The sequence below is a fragment of the Acipenser ruthenus genome, chromosome 21, assembly GCF_902713425.1.
Source record: "Acipenser ruthenus chromosome 21, fAciRut3.2 maternal haplotype, whole genome shotgun sequence".
Lineage (NCBI taxonomy): Eukaryota > Metazoa > Chordata > Actinopteri > Acipenseriformes > Acipenseridae > Acipenser > Acipenser ruthenus.
Window position 1 is genome coordinate 12,796,391 of NC_081209.1, and position 15,524 is coordinate 12,811,914.

General features: G+C 43.8%; 7 non-coding genes across 7 annotated transcripts; 5 read left to right on the forward strand and 2 right to left on the reverse strand.

Annotated features, from left to right (window-relative positions):
* The first annotated feature begins 806 nt into the window (after positions 1-806).
* trnae-cuc (transfer RNA glutamic acid (anticodon CUC)) lies at positions 807-878 on the forward strand. The gene has a single exon. It is a non-coding gene; the product is annotated as a tRNA-Glu (tRNA).
* A 5,209-nt stretch (positions 879-6,087) lies between these two features.
* On the forward strand, positions 6,088-6,161 carry trnat-agu (transfer RNA threonine (anticodon AGU)). The gene has a single exon. It is a non-coding gene; the product is annotated as a tRNA-Thr (tRNA).
* Positions 6,162-6,318: 157 nt separating this feature from the next.
* trnas-gcu (transfer RNA serine (anticodon GCU)) lies at positions 6,319-6,400 on the reverse strand. The gene has a single exon. It is a non-coding gene; the product is annotated as a tRNA-Ser (tRNA).
* Positions 6,401-8,072: 1,672 nt separating this feature from the next.
* On the forward strand, positions 8,073-8,144 carry trnae-cuc (transfer RNA glutamic acid (anticodon CUC)). The gene has a single exon. It is a non-coding gene; the product is annotated as a tRNA-Glu (tRNA).
* A 5,212-nt stretch (positions 8,145-13,356) lies between these two features.
* On the forward strand, positions 13,357-13,430 carry trnat-agu (transfer RNA threonine (anticodon AGU)). The gene has a single exon. It is a non-coding gene; the product is annotated as a tRNA-Thr (tRNA).
* Positions 13,431-13,587: 157 nt separating this feature from the next.
* trnas-gcu (transfer RNA serine (anticodon GCU)) lies at positions 13,588-13,669 on the reverse strand. The gene has a single exon. It is a non-coding gene; the product is annotated as a tRNA-Ser (tRNA).
* Positions 13,670-15,332: 1,663 nt separating this feature from the next.
* On the forward strand, positions 15,333-15,404 carry trnae-cuc (transfer RNA glutamic acid (anticodon CUC)). The gene has a single exon. It is a non-coding gene; the product is annotated as a tRNA-Glu (tRNA).
* Positions 15,405-15,524: the final 120 nt, after the last annotated feature.

Sequence of the window (15,524 nt, forward strand, 5' to 3'; positions counted from 1 at the left end):
TTAAGGTGGATTGAGCATTTAGAGGGGAAGAGGCGAATATACCTCCCCCCTCGCTAAGTGAAGTGTGCAATCTTTTGCTGCTGTGTGTGTGCTTGCTGCATCGCCCTGCTTTCAACAATTTGGATTGCTTAGCCGAAGTTCTTTCATTTAGTTTTACTTTCTTAGAGAAACGTCTCCAGTGACGGCCCTCACTAACCAGAGCTGTTGTAGCCTATTCGAGTCTCAGCTAATGCCACCGTGGAACACAGAGAAGACGGCTTTGGGACTTTCTATTGTTGTAAACTTTTCTTATTGATTGCTGCTGTTAGACAATTACATTACGTTTGTTGCTGTAACCATTTCCAACGTTACTGATATTGATATATAGCAGGTTATTTCTGTAGCCGAACCTATATTTAAGTTGAGATAGCTACTCCTGTTATGGCTATAGCTATTTGCCCATTGTTGTTGCTATTGCTGTAGCTAAATCTATATTTGAATTGTGATAATCATTGTGAATACTGCTGCTATTGATCCAACTATTCTTGTTATTGCGACCAATATTTCGTTTTTATGTTTTATATATGTGCTTGGCCATTTTAGTATATTTTAATCTGATTGTTTTAATAATTTAAATGAATCCCTTTCATGATTTATTGTCTGGCTTCCTTGTCTGCATTTCCACGGTGTTGCTACCCCGGTATTACGAACCTGTCCTAGTGACACCTGTAACAATTGCGCAGGGCCTGGGGGCTGTTCCGTTTTTGATGCGACAGCGTTGATAGCAAAGAAATTCCTGGCCAGCCGTACAAACGCCTTCATCAACGTCCCTGGTGGTCTAGTGGTTAGGATTCGGCGCTCTCACCGCCGCGGCCCGGGTTCGATTCCCGGTCAGGGAAGTTCTTTTATGCCTATTATTCCGATTAAAACCACTCTCTTACTCTTCATTAATCAGATGTAGATATGTCTTATTCTTGTCTGTGGCCCGACTGCATTCAATTAAAAGCGCATCCTTTATATTATTATTATAGAGACTTTGCACATTGATTCACACCCCCTTTTGGCATTATCTTCTTCTCAGACTGCAGAAAAGGAGTTTACAATTGCTCGTTACAAGCGAGAGGACAGCTGTAGTCTAACGACCCCCCTCTACACAATCACACAGTTAACACAATAAGTACCGACTAAAAAGAGTCACAGGATTATCCTACGCACCCTCTCATTCAGTGCTCCAGTGTTGTGACGCGCAGCAAAACGGTAGGTGCGTTCAAGTACCTGTAACTCAAAAACGGAAAGAGCTAGGCACGCAGTCCACATACCAAACGAAAGAGGAGGCTCCACGATTTCCCGTGATATCTAACACGCCCAGGTGTCTTGTTCCTAGAATAAACTACAGCGTCCAGAATACAGTGGTGCCTTCACTTGCTAGGAGACAGCTGTGCGCATTGGGCGTCTTATCCATCTTGCATAAACAACACATTATGCCAAACGATGGCTAGAGGTAAAGGAAAAGCAAAATAAAGTGTTCCTATACACATTTTTATTCATTCATTTACTCCACGTGTTAGTTATATGTCGTTTTATTGCTGGGGTCCGGTCGTGTCCTTATGAGGGTCAAATGGAGGAATTTGTATTTGAAAGTGTATTTTCACTTGTAAAGATGCAACGTGTTTAATTGTTAAGCAAATGTTTCTTATTTTAAATGAGCAATGCCGATGTTATTAAAACAGTTTCTAAATCTACATGTGTAATACATATATTGTCAATGAACATGTGTCTTATTTGAATGTGAGCAGTGTTTGTGGTGCACGATTGGGTGCTGATAGTGCAGTTTTCGAGACCTGCTGCCAGTATGAACCAAGAAATGAAACGTCGCATTTTGGATTCAAACTGGAGAAACTGATGTTTGTTGAAGGACTGTGTGCAATCAGAACGGGGAGAAAGCCTTGCGGTCCAGGGGTTGTCAGCAGTAGGGGATTTAACACCTGGGAGCTGAGGATATTACAGCCATTCATCTCCAGGGTGCTCAGCAGAGGTTCCATGTTGTAAAGGTTAGCACTCTGGACTCTGAATCCAGCCATCCGAGTTCAAGTCTCGGTGTGACCTCAATTTAACCATATGTTTTGATCATGTGAACTACCAAATGTCAGGGACAAGGGCCTCGCATTGATCAGTACTTCTTACAAAGTCAGTCAAGTCAGTCGAATGAAATCCAGCGACAGGAAGCAAACCACAGTTCGCAGGATATCAGCACCCCTGTCATAGATGTGAGGAGGACTTGCATGGACACAGTTAGTGATGAACCTAATGATCCTTGTGAACCCGGTCAGACAAACCAGCATAAGAGAGAAAAGAACCTCAACGGGCACAAGCCTGGAGTTAAATGGCCAAGAGCTTGTGAGAAAACTGCATGGGACACAGTAAACACAGATCTCTGCGTTGCATTGGAAAGATTAAGTGGAACAGTTGAAAAGAAGCTGGATAAATTTGGGGACATCATCTACGCATATGGAAGTGAGAGGTTTGGAGTTGAAAAAAGGAAGGAAAAAGTACAAACTATTCCTGGAAAGTCTAGACGGCAGCAGGAGATTGAACGCTTAGTTAGAGAAAGGAGACAGCTGAGGAACCAATGGAGAAGAGCAGAACAAAGTCAGAAGGAGGGACTCAATCTCTTACAAAGGGTCATAAAAGATAAGCTTGCAACATTGCGCAGAGCTGAGCGCCTACGGAAACGCTACAAAAAGAAGGAGCGTGCGAGAGCTAACTTTTATAAAGACCCATTCAAATTTGTAAAGAAGTTATTCACCAGTGAGAAGAATGGCACACTAAAAGCATCTAAGGTTGAGCTGGAGAGATATTTGGAGGAAACACATACAGATTCAAAAAGGCAGGAGCCTATGTCAATTCCATCAGACATCCCACCTATCAATCCACCAGAATACCAAATGGAGGACTGTGCACCTAAGTGGAAAGAAATAGAGCAAGCTGTGAAAAAAGCAAGGGCTTCATCATCTCCAGGGCCTAATGGAGTTCTGTAGAGAGTGTACAAGAGTGCTTCAGGAGTTCTACGAATTCTGTGGAAATTGATAAAAGTGGCATGGGAAAAACAGGTTGTACCAAGAGCATGGCGCCGAGCACGTGGAGTCTTTATACCTAAAGAAAAAGATTCTACAAGCATCAGTCAGTTTCGTCCCATTTCCCTATTAAACGTAGAAGGCAAGATTTTCTTCAGCATTATTGCTCAGAGATTGTCAGCTTACCTATTAAAGAACTGCTTCATTGACACTTCAATACAAAAAGTGGGCATTCCAGGTTTCCCAGGTTGCTTAGAACACATCAATGTGATCTGGCAACAAATTCAATCAGCTAAAAAGGAGAGGAAGGAGCTCCATGTGACATTCCTGGATTTGGCTAATGCATATGGTTCAGTGCCACATGAACTACTTTGGGCAGCATTTGATTTTTTCAGTGTACCGATGACAATAACAAATTTAGTGAAAGCCTATTTTGGAGATTTGCAATTCAGTTTTTCAACTTCAGAATTCAGCACTACATGGCAATGCCTAGAGGTTGGAATAATGGCAGGATGCACCATTTCTCCACTGGCTTTTACCATGGCAATGGAAGTAATCATTAGGGCATCAAAATGGGTAGTAGGAGGAGAGCGCTTGGCTTCTGGAATGCGACTACCACCAATTCGAGCATACATGGATGACATGACAACCATGACTACAACAGTAGCCTGCACTAATCGATTATTGGGCAAATTAACCAATAACATTGAATGGGCACGAATGCAATTCAAGCCCACTAAATCAAGGAGCATCTCTATAATTAAAGGCAAAGTAGTAGATAAAACATTCTTCATTAATGGTGAGGCAATACCAACAGTGTCTGAGAAGCCAGTGAAGAGTCTTGGGAGATGGTACGACGGGGATCTAAAGGACACAGTTCGTGTTGGAGAAGTTAGACAACAAGCAGTGGAAGGGTTGAAGAGCATAGACAGCTGCGCTCTACCAGGTAAACTAAAACTCTGGTGCTTTCAGTTTGGTCTACTGCCGAGGTTGCTGTGGCCACTGACTGTGTACGAGGTTTCTTTGACAACAGTAGAGAAGTTGGAAGCTTTAATCAGTTCATACATCAGGAAATGGTTGGGAGTTCCACGCTGCCTCAGCAGAGTGGGACTTTATGGTAAAGGAATACTGCAGCTACCAGTCTCTGCTCTAACCGAGGAGTTTAAGTGCGCCAAGGTCAGACTGGAAATGACTTTAGTAGAGTCACGCGATAAATGCGTAAGGGAGGCAGCACCTGTGTTGAAAACTGGAAGAAAGTGGGCGGCAAAGAAAGCTGTGGAAGATGCAAAGGCTGCCCTTCGAATTGGTGATATCATGGGGCAAGTTCAGCATGGAAGAGGGGGTCTTGGTTTCAGTTCAACTCCTCCTACATGGCACAAGGCGGCCCCAGCTCAAAGGAGGAAGCTGGTAGTCAACGAGGTGCAAAAGCAGGAGGAGAGGATGAGGTGTATAAAGGCCATTTCCCAGGCCAAGCAGGGAAAATGGATGAGATGGGAGAGTGTGGAACAACGCAAGATTGGCTGGAAAGACCTATGGTCAATGGAACAGAGCAGGATCAGTTTCCTCATCAGGTCAACATATGATGTTCTCCCATCACCACAGAACCTAAACCTCTGGGTAGGAGAGGATCCCTCATGTCCTTTGTGTTCATCACCTGCAACATTAAGGCACATTTTGACAGGATGTAAGGTGGCTCTTAGCCAAGGACGGTTTACTTGGCGCCATGACCAGGTGCTGCAATGTTTGGCCTTAGCATTGGAAGACAAGCGTAACATGACCAATAAGTTGTCACCTGTTCCATCAAAACATTACACACAAAAGACAACATTCCTCCGCCCAGGAGAGCAACCACCAAGAAAAGGTGTTAAAACCAATTCTCGCCCAGGACAACTGGAAGCTGCTAGAGACTGGAAAATGCTGGCAGATGTTGGTCAGCGGCTTATTTTTCCACCTGAGATTGCCACCACTAACCTTCGACCAGATATTGTCTTGTGGTCTGGATCAGCACGCCTTGTTCACCTGGTAGAGTTAACAGTGCCATGGGAGGATGCTGTAGATGAGGCGTATGAGAGGAAGAAACTGCGGTATGCTCAACTAGCCACTGAAGCGGAACAGCGAGGATGGAGAGTTCGGGTTTACCCAGTGGAAGTGGGTTGTCGAGGATTTGTGGCACACTCTACAACCCGGTTTCTCAGAGACGTCGGATTCAGTGGCCAAGAGTTGCGTCGCACAGTGAAGAACTTATCTGAAGCAGCAGAAAGGAGCAGCAACTGGCTGTGGTTGAGACGGAAAGATTCTGGCTGGGGACAGGTAAGTAAGCTGGGCTGAGTTGAGTGGGGGACGGAGGGGGGAGATGCTGGGACGCCAGAATCACCGTCGAGCCCTCTTGAGGTGTCGTGGGCTAGTCGATGAAACACTGAGGATGGAAGGTGCCCACTTGAAAACCCCAGAGATGTACCCTACTTAGCTCAATCCAGACGGTTGTCATGCTGATGCGCTGGGGAGGCCGCACTTTGGTTGATCCCCGGAGCCAGCATCGCAGCCGTTGTGTGTGCTGATGCGCCAGGGAGGCAAAATAAGCTGATCCCTGGAGCCAGCATTACACTTCAGCCATTAACACCAGACAGAAGGATATCTACATCATCATATGGAAGGAAACGTAAATGGATGGAGACACATATGGATCACATTAGTTTACTGTAAAGCTACGTCTTAGTTGGTGCTTATCTTGGCGAGAGCCGAGTTCAAATCAGCATGAAGTTTTAACATCTACTCTCGTGTAATGGAAATCATTATCTAGACAAAGAGGGTACAATCGGTCATATAAAATACAATGCAGATTCCGATATCTGAGGTCGGAAATTGTTTAATAACAAGTAATACGCATTTTCAAGTGTTTCAGATTAATTTCAGAAATGTCGCGCGCTTAATTTTACAGTCCTACATTGCAGTAGAGAATGACAGTAAAGGCAATAATGTCCCTGATAGGTTTCATTTCACAGGTCTCTGACACATATTTCTTTGCGTGTGGCAGGGCGCCGTGGCTTAGATGGTTAAAGCGCCTGTCTAGTAAACAGGAGATCCTGGGTTCAAATCCCAGCGGTGCCTTTGGTTATACTATTTTTCAGCAAAGTTTAGGCTGTTTTTGTGTGACTGTTGGGGAACATCTCTAACACAGACCAATACTGTCCTATAGTCGCAGGATAAACACTTTTGCCAAAAAAAAGAGAACGAGAAACAGTAATAATAATAAATGAAAAAGCTACGACGAGGATGGGATTCGAACCCACGCGTGCAGAGCACAATGGATTAGCAGTCCATCGCCTTAACCACTCGGCACCCTCGTCCCCAAAAACCAGTTGCTCAAACCAAAGAGGATGAAACACTCACTATTTGTTCACAGCGCGGGTGTAGAAGCCGTCTAATCTCTCCTAAGGAGCACACTTTATTATGGCAGTTCATTATGATTCATTGTCTGTCATTGTGTTGCAGGTGTGCATTTACACTTTATTATTTTCTTTTTTTATTTTGTGTTTATATACATGCGTGCTTGTTTTTTTTTTATTTAAATCACGATATGATTTTGTATTTTCACTGCACGATTTATTATTGATTGTGTGTTTGGCTATTGTTTATTTTCACTAATTTTGAATCACGGCACTTGTGTGGAGTAGTGTTTAGAGCTCTGGAACATTGACCGGAGAGTTGTGGGTTTAATCCCCAGTGGGGGACAATGCTGTTGTACCCTTGAGCAAGGTACTTTACCTAGATTGCTCCAGTAAAAACCCAACTATATAAATGGGTAACTGTATGTAAAAATAATGTGATATCTGTATAATGTATAATGTGATATCTTGTAACAATTGTAAGTCGCCCTGGATAAGGGCGTCTGCTAAGAAATAAATAATAGTAATAATAATAACTTGCCTAGACTGCCTCTCCACCTAATTGACAATTAATATGTTGCTTTTAAAGCGCATTCCGCACGTGGGTCTTATTATTTTTAATTAAATAAATAGTTTTAAGAGACGGACAGATTGAGAGAGCAGAGCGAGCTCCAGGCAAAGAGACACGGGAACGCACAGCTGTGGAGACACGGACACAGAGGCGAGAAATTACCTGAGGGATCTGAGCAAGGGAATGTACAGCAGGTCGCTGCCGCTGAGAGACCCAACTCCGGAAGCAACTGAGAGGAAAGGCGTTGAGTTCGCTGTTTAAGGCGGATTGAGCATTTAGAGGGGAAGAGGCGAATATACCTCCCCCCTCGCTAAGTGAAGTGTGCAATCTTTTGCTGCTGTGTGTGTGCTTGCTGCATCGCCCTGCTTTCAACAATTTGGATTGCTTAGCCGAAGTTCTTTTATTTTGTTTTACTTTCTTAGAGAAACGTCTTCAGTGACGGCCCTCACTAACCAGAGCTGTTGTAGCCTATTCGAGTCTCAGCTAATGCCACCGTGGAACACAGAGAAGACGGCTTTGGGACTTTCTATTGTTGTAAACTTTTCTTATTGATTGCTGCTGTTACACAATTACATTACGTTTGTTGCCTTAACCATTTCCAACGTTACTGATATTGATATATAGCAGGTTATTTCTGTAGCCGAACCTATATTTAAGTTGTGATAGCTACTCCTGTTATGGCTATAGCTATTTGCCCATTGTTGTTGCTATTGCTGTAGCTAAATCTATATTTGAATTGTGATAATCATTGTGAATACTGCTGCTATTGATCCAACTATTCTTGTTATTGCGACCAATATTTCGTTTTTATGTTTTATGTATGTGCTTGGCCATTTTAGTATATTTTAATCTGATTGTTTTAATAATTTAAATGAATCCCTTTCATGATTTATTGTCTGGCTTCCTTGTCTGCATTTCCACGGTGTTGCTACCCCGGTATTACGAACCTGTCCTAGTGACACCTGTAACAATTGCACAGGGGCTGGGGGCTGTTCCGTTTTTGATGCGACAGCGTTGATAGCAAAGAAATTCCTGGCAGGCGTACAAACTCCTTCAGCAACGTCCCTGGTGGTCTAGTGGTTAGGATTCGGCGCTCTCACCGCCGCTGCCCGGGTTCGATTCCCGGTCAGGGAAGTTCTTTTATGCCTATTATTATTCCGATTAAAACCACTCTCTTACTCTTCATTAATCAGATGTAGATATGTCTAATTCTTGGCTGTGGCCCGACTGCATTCAATTAAAAGCGCATCCTTTATATTATTATTATAGAGACTTTGCACATTGATTCACACCCCCTTTTGGCATTATCTTCTTCTCAGACTGCAGAAAAGGAGTTTACAATTGCTCGTTACAAGCGAGAGGACAGCTGTAGTCTAACGACCCCCCTCTACACAATCACACAGTTAACACAATAAGTACCGACTAAAAAGAGTCACAGGATTATCCTACGCACCCTCTCATTCAGTGCTCCAGTGTTGTGACGCGCAGCAAAACGGTAGGTGCGTTCAAGTACCTGTAACTCAAAAACGGAAAGAGCTAGGCACGCAGTCCACATACCAAACGAAAGAGGAGGCTCCACGATTTCCCGTGATATCTAACACGCCCAGGTGTCTTGTTCCTAGAATAAACTACAGCGTCCAGAATACAGTGGTGCCTTCACTTGCTAGGAGACAGCTGTGCGCATTGGGCGTCTTATCCATCTTGCATAAACAACACATTATGCCAAACGATGGCTAGAGGTAAAGGAAAAGCAAAATAAAGTGTTCCTATACACATTTTTATTCATTCATTTACTCCACGTGTTAGTTATATGTCGTTTTATTGCTGGGGTCCGGTCGTGTCCTTATGAGGGTCAAATGGAGGAATTTGTATTTGAAAGTGTATTTTCACTTGTAAAGATGCAACGTGTTTAATTGTTAAGCAAATGTTTCTTATTTTAAATGAGCAATGCCGATGTTATTAAAACAGTTTCTAAATCTACATGTGTAATACATATATTGTCAATGAACATGTGTCTTATTTGAATGTGAGCAGTGTTTGTGGTGCACGATTGGGTGCTGATAGTGCAGTTTTCGAGACCTGCTGCCAGTATGAACCAAGAAATGAAACGTCGCATTTTGGATTCAAACTGGAGAAACTGATGTTTGTTGAAGGACTGTGTGCAATCAGAACGGGGAGAAAGCCTTGCGGTCCAGGGGTTGTCAGCAGTAGGGGATTTAACACCTGGGAGCTGAGGATATTACAGCCATTCATCTCCAGGGTGCTCAGCAGAGGTTCCATGTTGTAAAGGTTAGCACTCTGGACTCTGAATCCAGCCATCCGAGTTCAAGTCTCGGTGTGACCTCAATTTAACCATATGTTTTGATCATGTGAACTACCAAATGTCAGGGACAAGGGCCTCGCATTGATCAGTACTTCTTACGAAGTCAGTCAAGTCAGTCGAATGAAATCCAGCGACAGGAAGCAAACCACAGTTCGCAGGATATCAGCACCCCTGTCATAGATGTGAGGAGGACTTGCATGGACACAGTTAGTGATGAACCTAATGATCCTTGTGAACCCGGTCAGACAAACCAGCATAAGAGAGAAAAGAACCTCAACGGGCACAAGCCTGGAGTTAAATGGCCAAGAGCTTGTGAGAAAACTGCATGGGACACAGTAAACACAGATCTCTGCGTTGCATTGGAAAGATTAAGTGGAACAGTTGAAAAGAAGCTGGATAAATTTGGGGACATCATCTACGCATATGGAAGTGAGAGGTTTGGAGTTGAAAAAAGGAAGGAAAAAGTACAAACTATTCCTGGAAAGTCTAGACGGCAGCAGGAGATTGAACGCTTAGTTAGAGAAAGGAGACAGCTGAGGAACCAATGGAGAAGAGCAGAACAAAGTCAGAAGGAGGGACTCAATCTCTTACAAAGGGTCATAAAAGATAAGCTTGCAACATTGCGCAGAGCTGAGCGCCTACGGAAACGCTACAAAAAGAAGGAGCGTGCGAGAGCTAACTTTTATAAAGACCCATTCAAATTTGTAAAGAAGTTATTCACCAGTGAGAAGAATGGCACACTAAAAGCATCTAAGGTTGAGCTGGAGAGATATTTGGAGGAAACACATACAGATTCAAAAAGGCAGGAGCCTATGTCAATTCCATCAGACATCCCACCTATCAATCCACCAGAATACCAAATGGAGGACTGTGCACCTAAGTGGAAAGAAATAGAGCAAGCTGTGAAAAAAGCAAGGGCTTCATCATCTCCAGGGCCTAATGGAGTTCTGTAGAGAGTGTACAAGAGTGCTTCAGGAGTTCTACGAATTCTGTGGAAATTGATAAAAGTGGCATGGGAAAAACAGGTTGTACCAAGAGCATGGCGCCGAGCACGTGGAGTCTTTATACCTAAAGAAAAAGATTCTACAAGCATCAGTCAGTTTCGTCCCATTTCCCTATTAAACGTAGAAGGCAAGATTTTCTTCAGCATTATTGCTCAGAGATTGTCAGCTTACCTATTAAAGAACTGCTTCATTGACACTTCAATACAAAAAGTGGGCATTCCAGGTTTCCCAGGTTGCTTAGAACACATCAATGTGATCTGGCAACAAATTCAATCAGCTAAAAAGGAGAGGAAGGAGCTCCATGTGACATTCCTGGATTTGGCTAATGCATATGGTTCAGTGCCACATGAACTACTTTGGGCAGCATTTGATTTTTTCAGTGTACCGATGACAATAACAAATTTAGTGAAAGCCTATTTTGGAGATTTGCAATTCAGTTTTTCAACTTCAGAATTCAGCACTACATGGCAATGCCTAGAGGTTGGAATAATGGCAGGATGCACCATTTCTCCACTGGCTTTTACCATGGCAATGGAAGTAATCATTAGGGCATCAAAATGGGTAGTAGGAGGAGAGCGCTTGGCTTCTGGAATGCGACTACCACCAATTCGAGCATACATGGATGACATGACAACCATGACTACAACAGTAGCCTGCACTAATCGATTATTGGGCAAATTAACCAATAACATTGAATGGGCACGAATGCAATTCAAGCCCACTAAATCAAGGAGCATCTCTATAATTAAAGGCAAAGTAGTAGATAAAACATTCTTCATTAATGGTGAGGCAATACCAACAGTGTCTGAGAAGCCAGTGAAGAGTCTTGGGAGATGGTACGACGGGGATCTAAAGGACACAGTTCGTGTTGGAGAAGTTAGACAACAAGCAGTGGAAGGGTTGAAGAGCATAGACAGCTGCGCTCTACCAGGTAAACTAAAACTCTGGTGCTTTCAGTTTGGTCTACTGCCGAGGTTGCTGTGGCCACTGACTGTGTACGAGGTTTCTTTGACAACAGTAGAGAAGTTGGAAGCTTTAATCAGTTCATACATCAGGAAATGGTTGGGAGTTCCACGCTGCCTCAGCAGAGTGGGACTTTATGGTAAAGGAATACTGCAGCTACCAGTCTCTGCTCTAACCGAGGAGTTTAAGTGCGCCAAGGTCAGACTGGAAATGACTTTAGTAGAGTCACGCGATAAATGCGTAAGGGAGGCAGCACCTGTGTTGAAAACTGGAAGAAAGTGGGCGGCAAAGAAAGCTGTGGAAGATGCAAAGGCTGCCCTTCGAATTGGTGATATCATGGGGCAAGTTCAGCATGGAAGAGGGGGTCTTGGTTTCAGTTCAACTCCTCCTACATGGCACAAGGCGGCCCCAGCTCAAAGGAGGAAGCTGGTAGTCAACGAGGTGCAAAAGCAGGAGGAGAGGATGAGGTGTATAAAGGCCATTTCCCAGGCCAAGCAGGGAAAATGGATGAGATGGGAGAGTGTGGAACAACGCAAGATTGGCTGGAAAGACCTATGGTCAATGGAACAGAGCAGGATCAGTTTCCTCATCAGGTCAACATATGATGTTCTCCCATCACCACAGAACCTAAACCTCTGGGTAGGAGAGGATCCCTCATGTCCTTTGTGTTCATCACCTGCAACATTAAGGCACATTTTGACAGGATGTAAGGTGGCTCTTAGCCAAGGACGGTTTACTTGGCGCCATGACCAGGTGCTGCAATGTTTGGCCTTAGCATTGGAAGACAAGCGTAACATGACCAATAAGTTGTCACCTGTTCCATCAAAACATTACACACAAAAGACAACATTCCTCCGCCCAGGAGAGCAACCACCAAGAAAAGGTGTTAAAACCAATTCTCGCCCAGGACAACTGGAAGCTGCTAGAGACTGGAAAATGCTGGCAGATGTTGGTCAGCGGCTTATTTTTCCACCTGAGATTGCCACCACTAACCTTCGACCAGATATTGTCTTGTGGTCTGGATCAGCACGCCTTGTTCACCTGGTAGAGTTAACAGTGCCATGGGAGGATGCTGTAGATGAGGCGTATGAGAGGAAGAAACTGCGGTATGCTCAACTAGCCACTGAAGCGGAACAGCGAGGATGGAGAGTTCGGGTTTACCCAGTGGAAGTGGGTTGTCGAGGATTTGTGGCACACTCTACAACCCGGTTTCTCAGAGACGTCGGATTCAGTGGCCAAGAGTTGCGTCGCACAGTGAAGAACTTATCTGAAGCAGCAGAAAGGAGCAGCAACTGGCTGTGGTTGAGACGGAAAGATTCTGGCTGGGGACAGGTAAGTAAGCTGGGCTGAGTTGAGTGGGGGACGGAGGGGGGAGATGCTGGGACGCCAGAATCACCGTCGAGCCCTCTTGAGGTGTCGTGGGCTAGTCGATGAAACACTGAGGATGGAAGGTGCCCACTTGAAAACCCCAGAGATGTACCCTACTTAGCTCAATCCAGACGGTTGTCATGCTGATGCGCTGGGGAGGCCGCACTTTGGTTGATCCCCGGAGCCAGCATCGCAGCCGTTGTGTGTGCTGATGCGCCAGGGAGGCAAAATAAGCTGATCCCTGGAGCCAGCATTACACTTCAGCCATTAACACCAGACAGAAGGATATCTACATCATCATATGGAAGGAAACGTAAATGGATGGAGACACATATGGATCACATTAGTTTACTGTAAAGCTACGTCTTAGTTGGTGCTTATCTTGGCGAGAGCCGAGTTCAAATCAGCATGAAGTTTTAACATCTACTCTCGTGTAATGGAAATCATTATCTAGACAAAGAGGGTACAATCGGTCATATAAAATACAATGCAGATTCCGATATCTGAGGTCGGAAATTGTTTAATAACAAGTAATACGCATTTTCAAGTGTTTCAGATTAATTTCAGAAATGTCGCGCGCTTAATTTTACAGTCCTGCATTGCAGTAGAGAATGACAGTAAAGGCAATAATGTCCCTGATAGGTTTCATTTCACAGGTCTCTGACACATATTTCTTTGCGTGTGGCAGGGCGCCGTGGCTTAGATGGTTAAAGCGCCTGTCTAGTAAACAGGAGATCCTGGGTTCAAATCCCAGCGGTGCCTTTGGTTATACTATTTTTCAGCAAAGTTTAGGCTGTTTTTGTGTTACTGTTGGGGAACATCTCTAACACAGACCAATACTGTCCTATAGTCGCAGGATAAACACTTTTGCCAAAAAAAAGAGAACGAGAAACAGTAATAATAATAAATGAAAAAGCTACGACGAGGATGGGATTCGAACCCACGCGTGCAGAGCACAATGGATTAGCAGTCCATCGCCTTAACCACTCGGCACCCTCGTCCCCAAAAACCAGTTGCTCAAACCAAAGAGGATGAAACACTCACTATTTGTTCACAGCGCGGGTGTAGAAGCCGTCTAATCTCTCCTAAGGAGCACACTTTATTATGGCAGTTCATTATGATTCATTGTCTGGCATTGTGTTGCAGGTGTGCATTTACACTTTATTATTTTTTTCATTATTTTGTGTTTATATACATGCGTGCTTGTTTTTTTTTTATTTAAATCACGATATGATTTTGTATTTTTACTGCACGATTTATTATTGATTGTGTGTTTGGCTATTGTTTATTTTCACTAGTTGTGAATCACGACACTTGTGTGGAGTAGTGTTTAGAGCTCTGGAACCTTGACCGGAGAGTTGTGGGTTCAATCCCCAGTGGGGGACAATGCTGTTGTACCATTGAGCTTGGTACTTTACCTAGATTGCTCCAGTAAAAACCCAACTGTATAAATGGGTAACTGTATGTAAAAATAATGTGATATCTGTATAATGTATAATGTGATATCTTGTAACAATTGTAAGTCGCACTGGATAAGGGCGTCTGCTAAGAAATAAATAATAATAATTTGCCTAGACTGCCTCTCCACCTAATTGACAATTAATATGTTGCTTTTAAAGCGCATTCCGCACGTGGGTCTTATTATTTTTAATTAAATAAATAGTTTTAAGAGACGGACAGATTGAGAGAGCAGAGCGAGCTCCAGGCAAAGAGACACGGGAACGCACAGCTGTGGAGACACGGACACAGAGGCGAGAAATTACCTGAGGGATCTGACCAAGGGACTTGTACAGCAGGTCGCTGCCGCTGAGAGACCCAACTCCGGAAGCAACTGAGAGGGAAGGCGTTGAGTTCGCTGTTTAAGGCGGATTGAGCATTTAGAGGGGAAGAGGCGAATATACCTCCCCCCTCGCTAAGTGAAGTGTGCAATCTTTTGCTGCTGTGTGTGTGCTTGCTGCATCGCCCTGCTTTCAACAATTTGGATTGCTTAGCCGAAGTTCTTTTATTTTGTTTTACTTTCTTAGAGAAACGTCTTCAGTGACGGCCCTCACTAACCAGAGCTGTTGTAGCCTATTCGAGTCTCAGCTAATGCCACCGTGGAACACAGAGAAGACGGCTTTGGGACTTTCTATTGTTGTAAACTTTTCTTATTGATTGCTGCTGTTACACAATTACATTACGTTTGTTGCCTTAACCATTTCCAACGTTACTGATATTGATATATAGCAGGTTATTTCTGTAGCCGAACCTATATTTAAGTTGTGATAGCTACTCCTGTTATGGCTATAGCTATTTGCCCATTGTTGTTGCTATTGCTGTAGCTAAATCTATATTTGAATTGTGATAATCATTGTGAATACTGCTGCTATTGATCCAACTATTCTTGTTATTGCGACCAATATTTCGTTTTTATGTTTTATGTATGTGCTTGGCCATTTTAGTATATTTTAATCTGATTGTTTTAATAATTTAAATGAATCCCTTTCATGATTTATTGTCTGGCTTCCTTGTCTGCATTTCCACGGTGTTGCTACCCCGGTATTACGAACCTGTCCTAGTGACACCTGTAACAATTGCACAGGGGCTGGGGGCTGTTCCGTTTTTGATGCGACAGCGTTGATAGCAAAGAAATTCCTGGCAGGCGTACAAACTCCTTCAGCAACGTCCCTGGTGGTCTAGTGGTTAGGATTCGGCGCTCTCACCGCCGCGGCCCGGGTTCGATTCCCGGTCAGGGAAGTTCTTTTATGCCTATTATTATTCCGATTAAAACCACTCTCTTACTCTTCATTAATCAGATGTAGATATGTCAAATTCTTGGCTGTGGCCCGACTGCATTCAATTAAAAGCGCATCCTTT